The sequence below is a fragment of the Coregonus clupeaformis genome, unplaced genomic scaffold (genome assembly GCF_020615455.1).
Source record: "Coregonus clupeaformis isolate EN_2021a unplaced genomic scaffold, ASM2061545v1 scaf0049, whole genome shotgun sequence".
NCBI lineage: Eukaryota > Metazoa > Chordata > Actinopteri > Salmoniformes > Salmonidae > Coregonus > Coregonus clupeaformis.
Genome location: NW_025533504.1, coordinates 312,516 through 321,212, shown reverse-complemented (window position 1 = coordinate 321,212; position 8,697 = coordinate 312,516).

Sequence of the window (8,697 nt, the reverse complement as noted above, 5' to 3'; positions counted from 1 at the left end):
CATCAACTAGGATCCTTAAATCTCAAAAGAAAAGAGAGACACATTGTCATTGTAAGCTTATTATTATAAATGTTGTTATTGAGTTCATGAATGAATATTCAGCATACACATTTGTACCATTGTTCTAATGGCATGACACATTCATTCAAATGATATTTGCCAGGGGCTTGGAGACCGCAGTATGCTGCCAAGTGAATATTAGGATGATCAATACAATGTTTGAATATTAGGATGATCAATACAATGTTTGAATATTAGGATGATCAATACAATGTTTGAATATTAAGGATGATCAATACCATGTTTGGCCCCACTATGGGTCTTCTTCAGGACTATGGTTGCCCAAAACACTGGCCCCTCAAAGCCAATGGCTGTCGTACTTCATGCATTCATCCCATCACACATCAGTAAAAGTGGAATAAATATCATCCTTATAAGTGGAATAAATATCATCCTTATAAGTGGAATAAGACTACTCTTACTACCAGATAGTCGCCAATCAGACAAAAATGTTTCCAGTTTTCAGAATAAAATGTGTGGTTAAATTAGATGCCAACCTAAGATTCCCTGTTTCAACATTTCTTGTTATTTTATTGCCAGAATAAGATCCAGATCAATACTTTAATTTGAATGAGCATTTTAATGTTTAATTGTATTAATATAAACAATCTCGACCCAGTGATCCAGTCAGATTAATCAACCTGACATTGATCTGATTTTCCCTACTGATTTTTTCCTCTACTTAATGGTGAATCGCAGGAAAATGTAATTATTTTGATGTTAGTGATCGTGCTACTCAAGATTAATTAACTCTCCTAAAACTTTGTTGTTGAGGACCTACAGTATGATCTGGTTTTGGCACTGAAATATACCTGATGTGCACGTGTGTGTGCGTGACAACCGTGTGCCTGACAACCGTGTGCGTGTGTTAGCATAGCGCACAGCTCATGGCGAGAATGCAGAAGATGCTATCTACAATGCATGAGATGCTATCTAGAAAAAACTGGTTTGTCTGAATATTTGGAGAACTGTATTGTTTTTGGGACTGACAACATCTATGAACTCTGAACATACTGTCTTGTATAACCATCCATTCCAGATTGAATTACATAAAATACTACCCTACTGTTTAACCTAGAAAAAGGGTTCAGGCTAACTATGTTCTCTCAACAACTGTTGGTCCCACTTTAGACAAAATGTAACTGTGACACTCTGGCTCCGGGACTTTTGTATTTGAGCCAGGGTGTATTTGTTTTGTTGGGTTTTGTTGTGGGGTTTTGTTGTATAGGGTGTATTCGTTTGGTTGTGTTTTGGGTGAGTTATTTGTAGTGTCGTGTGACTCCCAATCGGAGGTAACGAGTGTCAGCTGTCGGCTCGTTATCTCTGATTGGGAGCCATATTTAAACTGTTTGTGTTCTCATGTGGGTTGTGGGTTTTTGTTCCGTTTCGGTCAGTGTACCGTGGACTTCATTGAGTCGTCTTTTGTTTTGTAGTTCGATAACGTTGAATTAATAAAGTCATGTTTCTTGGACACGCTGCGCCTTGGTCATACTTAGACGACATAGACGACCGTGACAGAAAAACCCACCGTAAAAGGACCAAGCAGCGTGTCAAGCGGCAACAGGACCTACCTACACAGGATTTATGGACGCCTATCAAGGATTCATGGACATGGGAGGAGATACTGGATGGAAAGGGTCCTTGGGCACAACCGGGAGAATATCGCCGCCCTCGTGAAGAGCTGGAGGCAGCTAAAGCCGAGAGGAGGTGGTATGAGGAGGCAGCACGGAGTCGAGGCTGGAAGCCCGTGGGTACTACCCAAAAATTTCTTGGGGGGGGGCTTAAAGGGAGTGTGGCGAAGTCAGGTAGGAGACCTGCGCCTACTCCCTGGACTTACCGTGGAGAGCGAGAGTACGGGCAGACACCGTGTTACGCAGTAGAGCGCATGGTGTCTCCTGTACGCAGGCATAGCCCGGTTCGGTACATTCCAGCTCCACGTATCGGCCGGGCTAGATTGAGCGTTGAGCCGGATGTCATGAAGCCGGCCCAACGCATCTGGCCACCAGTGCGTCTCCTCGGGCCGGCTTACATGGCACCAGCCTTACGCATGGTGTCCCGGTTCGCCCACATAGGCCGGGTGCGGGTTATTCCACCTCCCCGTACTGGTCGGGCGACGGGAGCATCAACCCGGGTAAGGTTGGGCAGGCTCAGTGCTCAAGGGGGCCAGTAAGCCTGCACGGTCCGGTATTTCCGGCGCCACCTCCCCGCTCCAGCCCAGTACCACCAGTGCCTACACCACGCACTAGGCTTCCTGTACGTCTGCAGAGCCCTGTGTCTCCTCCACGCACTAGCTGTATGGTGCGTGTCTCCAGCCTTTTCCCACCAGTGCCTACACCACGCACCAAGCCTCCTGTGTGTTCCCCGAGTCCAGTGCGTCCTGTTGCTGCTCTCCGCACTAGGCCTTATGTGCGTCCCCAGGGTCCAGCATGCCCTGTTCCTGCTCTCCGCACTAGGCCTTATGTGCGTCCCCAGGGTCCAGCATGCCCTGTTGCTTCTCCCCGCACTAGCCCTGAGAGGCGTGTCCTCAGCCCGGTACCTCCAGTTCCGGCACCACGCACCAGGCCTACGGTGCGCCTCAGACGGCCAGAGTCTGCCGTCTGCCCAACGGGGCCTGAACTGCCCGTCTGCCCTAAGGCGCTTGAACTGGCCATCTGTACTGAGCCTGCAAAGCCGCCCGTCTGCCATGAGCCTTCAAAGCCGTCCGCCAGACCGGAGCCGCTAGAGCCTTCCGCCAGACAGGATCAGCCAGAGCCTTCCGCCAGACAGGATCAGCCAGAGCCTTCCGCCAGCCATGAGCAGCCAGATCCGTCAGCCAGCCATGAGCAGCCAGATCAGTCAGCCAGCCATGAGCAGCCAGATCCGTCAGCCAGCCATGAGCAGCCAGATCCGTCGGCCAGCCATGAGCAGCCAGATCCGTCAGCCAGCCATGAGCAGCCAGATCCGTCAGCCAGCCAGGAGCAGCCAGATCCGTCAGCCAGCCATGAGCAGCCAGATCCGTCAGCCAGCCATGAGCAGCCAGATCTTTCAGCCAGCCATGAGCCGTCCAGCCAGGATCCGCCAGAGCCGTCCAGCCAGGATCCGCCAGAGCCAGCCAGCCAGGATCCGCCATTGAGTCCGGTGCTGTCCCTTAGCCCGATGCTGTCCCTTAGCCCGGTGCTGCCCCTTATCCTGGTGCTGCCTCTTGCCCGGTGCTGCCCCTAAATCCAGGTGGGGTAAGTTGGAGGGTGGTCATGTGGAGGAGGCTAGGGAAGCGGGTGGTGACTAAGGTGGGGTGGGGACCACGACCAGGGCCAGAACCGCCACCGTGGACAGACGCCCACCCAGACCCTCCCCTAGACTGTATGCTGGTGCGCCCGGAGGTCGCACCTTTAGGGGTACTGTGACACTCTGGCTCCGGGACTTTTGTATTTGAGCCAGGGTGTATTTGTTTTGTTGGGTTTTGTTGTGGGGTTTTGTTGTATAGGGTGTATTCGTTTGGTTGTGTTTTGGGTGAGTTATTTGTAGTGTCGTGTGACTCCCAATCGGAGGTAACGAGTGTCAGCTGTCGGCTCGTTATCTCTGATTGGGAGCCATATTTAAACTGTTTGTGTTCTCATGTGGGTTGTGGGTTTTTTGTTCCGTTTCGGTCAGTGTACCGTGGACTTCATTGAGTCGTCTTTTTGTTTTGTAGTTCGATAACGTTGAATTAATAAAGTCATGTTTCTTGGACACGCTGCGCCTTGGTCATACTTAGACGACATAGACGACCGTGACAGAAAAACCCACCGTAAAAGGACCAAGCAGCGTGTCAAGCGGCAACAGGACCTACCTACACAGGATTTATGGACGCCTATCAAGGATTCATGGACATGGGAGGAGATACTGGATGGAAAGGGTCCTTGGGCACAACCGGGAGAATATCGCCGCCCTCGTGAAGAGCTGGAGGCAGCTAAAGCCGAGAGGAGGTGGTATGAGGAGGCAGCACGGAGTCGAGGCTGGAAGCCCGTGGGTACTACCCAAAAATTTCTTGGGGGGCTTAAAGGGAGTGTGGCGAAGTCAGGTAGGAGACCTGCGCCTACTCCCTGGACTTACCGTGGAGAGCGAGAGTACGGGCAGACACCGTGTTACGCAGTAGAGCGCATGGTGTCTCCTGTACGCAGGCATAGCCCGGTTCGGTACATTCCAGCTCCACGTATCGGCCGGGCTAGATTGAGCGTTGAGCCGGATGTCATGAAGCCGGCCCAACGCATCTGGCCACCAGTGCGTCTCCTCGGGCCGGCTTACATGGCACCAGCCTTACGCATGGTGTCCCCGGGTTCGCCCACATAGGCCGGTGCGGGTTATTCCACCTCCCGTACTGGTCGGGCGACGGGGAGCATCAACCCGGGTAAGGTTGGGCAGGCTCAGTGCTCAAGGGGGGCCAGTAAGCCTGCACGGTCCGGTATTTCCGGCGCCACCTCCCCGCTCCAGCCCAGTACCACCAGTGCCTACACCACGCACTAGGCTTCCTGTACGTCTGCAGAGCCCTGTGTCTCCTCCACGCACTAGCTGTATGGTGCGTGTCTCCAGCCTTTTCCCACCAGTGCCTACACCACGCACCAAGCCTCCTGTGTGTTCCCCGAGTCCAGTGCGTCCTGTTGCTGCTCTCCGCACTAGGCCTTATGTGCGTCCCCAGGGTCCAGCATGCCCTGTTCCTGCTCTCCGCACTAGGCCTTATGTGCGTCCCCAGGGTCCAGCATGCCCTGTTGCTTCTCCCCGCACTAGCCCTGAGAGGCGTGTCCTCAGCCCGGTACCTCCAGTTCCGGCACCACGCACCAGGCCTACGGTGCGCCTCAGACGGCCAGAGTCTGCCGTCTGCCCAACGGGGCCTGAACTGCCCGTCTGCCCTAAGGCGCTTGAACTGGCCATCTGTACTGAGCCTGCAAAGCCGCCCGTCTGCCATGAGCCTTCAAAGCCGTCCGCCAGACCGGAGCCGCTAGGAGCCTTCCGCCAGACAGGATCAGCCAGAGCCTTCCGCCAGACAGGATCAGCCAGAGCCTTCCGCCAGCCATGAGCAGCCAGATCCATCAGCCAGCCATGAGCAGCCAGATCAGTCAGCCAGCCACGAGCAGCCAGATCCGTCAGCCAGCCATGAGCAGCCAGATCCGTCGGCCAGCCACGAGCAGCCAGATCCGTCAGCCAGCCATGAGCAGCCAGATCCGTCAGCCAGCCATGAGCAGCCAGATCCGTCAGCCAGCCATGAGCAGCCAGATCCGTCAGCCAGCCATGAGCAGCCAGATCCGTCAGCCAGCCATGAGCAGCCAGATCTTTCAGCCAGCCATGAGCCGTCCAGCCAGGATCCGCCAGAGCCGTCCAGCCAGGATCCGCCAGAGCCAGCCAGCCAGGATCCGCCATTGAGTCCGGTGCTGTCCCTTAGCCCGATGCTGTCCCTTAGCCCGGTGCTGCCCCTTATCCTGGTGCTGCCTCTTAGCCCGGTGCTGCCCCTAAATCCAGGTGGGGTAAGTTGGAGGGTGGTCATGTGGAGGAGGCTAGGGAAGCGGGTGGTGACTAAGGTGGGGTGGGGACCACGACCAGGGCCAGAACCGCCACCGTGGACAGACGCCCACCCAGACCCTCCCCTAGACTGTATGCTGGTGCGCCCGGAGGTCGCACCTTTAGGGGGGGGTACTGTGACACTCTGGCTCCGGGACTTTTGTATTTGAGCCAGGGTGTATTTGTTTTGTTGGGTTTTGTTGTGGGGTTTTGTTGTATAGGGTGTATTCGTTTGGTTGTGTTTTGGGTGAGTTATTTGTAGTGTCGTGTGACTCCCAATCGGAGGTAACGAGTGTCAGCTGTCGGCTCGTTATCTCTGATTGGGAGCCATATTTAAACTGTTTGTGTTCTCATGTGGGTTGTGGGTTTTTGTTCCGTTTCGGTCAGTGTACCGTGGACTTCATTGAGTCGTCTTTTGTTTTGTAGTTCGATAACGTTGAATTAATAAAGTCATGTTTCTTGGACACGCTGCGCCTTGGTCATACTTAGACGACATAGACGACCGTGACAGAAAAACCCACCGTAAAAGGACCAAGCAGCGTGTCAAGCGGCAACAGGACCTACCTACACAGGATTTATGGACGCCTATCAAGGATTCATGGACATGGGAGGAGATACTGGATGGAAAGGGTCCTTGGGCACAACCGGGAGAATATCGCCGCCCTCGTGAAGAGCTGGAGGCAGCTAAAGCCGAGAGGAGGTGGTATGAGGAGGCAGCACGGAGTCGAGGCTGGAAGCCCGTGGGTACTACCCAAAAATTTCTTGGGGGGCTTAAAGGGAGTGTGGCGAAGTCAGGTAGGAGACCTGCGCCTACTCCCTGGACTTACCGTGGAGAGCGAGAGTACGGGCAGACACCGTGTTACGCAGTAGAGCGCATGGTGTCTCCTGTACGCAGGCATAGCCCGGTTCGGTACATTCCAGCTCCACGTATCGGCCGGGCTAGATTGAGCGTTGAGCCGGATGTCATGAAGCCGGCCCAACGCATCTCGGCCACCAGTGCGTCTCCTCGGGCCGGCTTACATGGCACCAGCCTTACGCATGGTGTCCCCGGTTCGCCCACATAGGCCGGTGCGGGTTATTCCACCTCCCCGTACTGGTCGGGCGACGGGGAGCATCAACCCGGGTAAGGTTGGGCAGGCTCAGTGCTCAAGGGGGCCAGTAAGCCTGCACGGTCCGGTATTTCCGGCGCCACCTCCCCGCTCCAGCCCAGTACCACCAGTGCCTACACCACGCACTAGGCTTCCTGTACGTCTGCAGAGCCCTGTGTCTCCTCCACGCACTAGCTGTATGGTGCGTGTCTCCAGCCTTTTCCCACCAGTGCCTACACCACGCACCAAGCCTCCTGTGTGTTCCCCGAGTCCTGTGCGTCCTGTTGCTGCTCTCCGCACTAGGCCTTATGTGCGTCCCCAGGGTCCAGCATGCCCTGTTCCTGCTCTCCGCACTAGGCCTTATGTGCGTCCCCAGGGTCCAGCATGCCCTGTTGCTTCTCCCCGCACTAGCCCTGAGAGGCGTGTCCTCAGCCCGGTACCTCCAGTTCCGGCACCACGCACCAGGCCTACGGTGCGCCTCAGACGGCCAGAGTCTGCCGTCTGCCCAACGGGGCCTGAACTGCCCGTCTGCCCTAAGGCGCTTGAACTGGCCATCTGTACTGAGCCTGCAAAGCCGCCCGTCTGCCATGAGCCTTCAAAGCCGTCCGCCAGGACCGGGAGCCGCTAGAGCCTTCCGCCAGACAGGATCAGCCAGAGCCTTCCGCCAGACAGGATCAGCCAGAGCCTTCCGCCAGCCATGAGCAGCCAGATCCGTCAGCCAGCCACGAGCAGCCAGATCAGTCAGCCAGCCATGAGCAGCCAGATCCGTCAGCCAGCCATGAGCAGCCAGATCCGTCGGCCAGCCATGAGCAGCCAGATCCGTCAGCCAGCCATGAGCAGCCAGATCCGTCAGCCAGCCGCGAGCAGCCAGATCCGTCAGCCAGCCATGAGCAGCCAGATCCGTCAGCCAGCCATGAGCAGCCAGATCCGTCAGCCAGCCATGAGCAGCCAGATCTTTCAGCCAGCCATGAGCCGTCCAGCCAGGATCCGCCAGAGCCGTCCAGCCAGGATCCGCCAGAGCCAGCCAGCCAGGATCCGCCATTGAGTCCGGTGCTGTCCCTTAGCCCGATGCTGTCCCTTAACCCGGTGCTGCCCCTTATCCTGGTGCTGCCTCTTAGCCCGGTGCTGCCCCTAAATCCAGGTGGGGTAAGTTGGAGGGTGGTCATGTGGAGGAGGCTAGGGGAAGCGGGTGGTGACTAAGGTGGGGTGGGGACCACGACCAGGGCCAGAACCGCCACCGTGGACAGACGCCCACCCAGACCCTCCCCTAGACTGTATGCTGGTGCGCCCGGAGGTCGCACCTTTAGGGGGGGGTACTGTGACACTCTGGCTCCGGGACTTTTGTATTTGAGCCAGGGTGTATTTGTTTTGTTGGGTTTTGTTGTGGGGTTTTGTTGTATAGGGTGTATTCGTTTGGTTGTGTTTTGGGTGAGTTATTTGTAGTGTCGTGTGACTCCCAATCGGAGGTAACGAGTGTCAGCTGTCGGCTCGTTATCTCTGATTGGGAGCCATATTTAAACTGTTTGTGTTCTCATGTGGGTTGTGGGTTTTTGTTCCGTTTCGGTCAGTGTACCGTGGACTTCATTGAGTCGTCTTTTGTTTTGTAGTTCGATAACGTTGAATTAATAAAGTCATGTTTCTTGGACACGCTGCGCCTTGGTCATACTTAGACGACATAGACGACCGTGACAGTAACTGTTAAGGCTTAATTGAAGCCTATGGACAGTAGATGCAGCATTCACATTGCATTCATATGCCACATTTGGAAAAGCATAAGAAGTAAAGACCTTTGACCCTGAATGATGTTTCCATATCAATTATTTGTGAATCACCTACAGTGAAGGAAAAAAGTATTTGATCCCCTGTTGATTTTGTACATTTGCCCACTGACAAAGGAAATATCAGTCTATAATTTTAATGGTAGGTTTATTTGAACAGTGAGAGACAGAATAACAACACAAAAATCCAGAAAAACGCATGTAAAAAACGTTATAAATTGATTTGAATTTTAATGAGGGAAATAAGTATTTGACCCCTC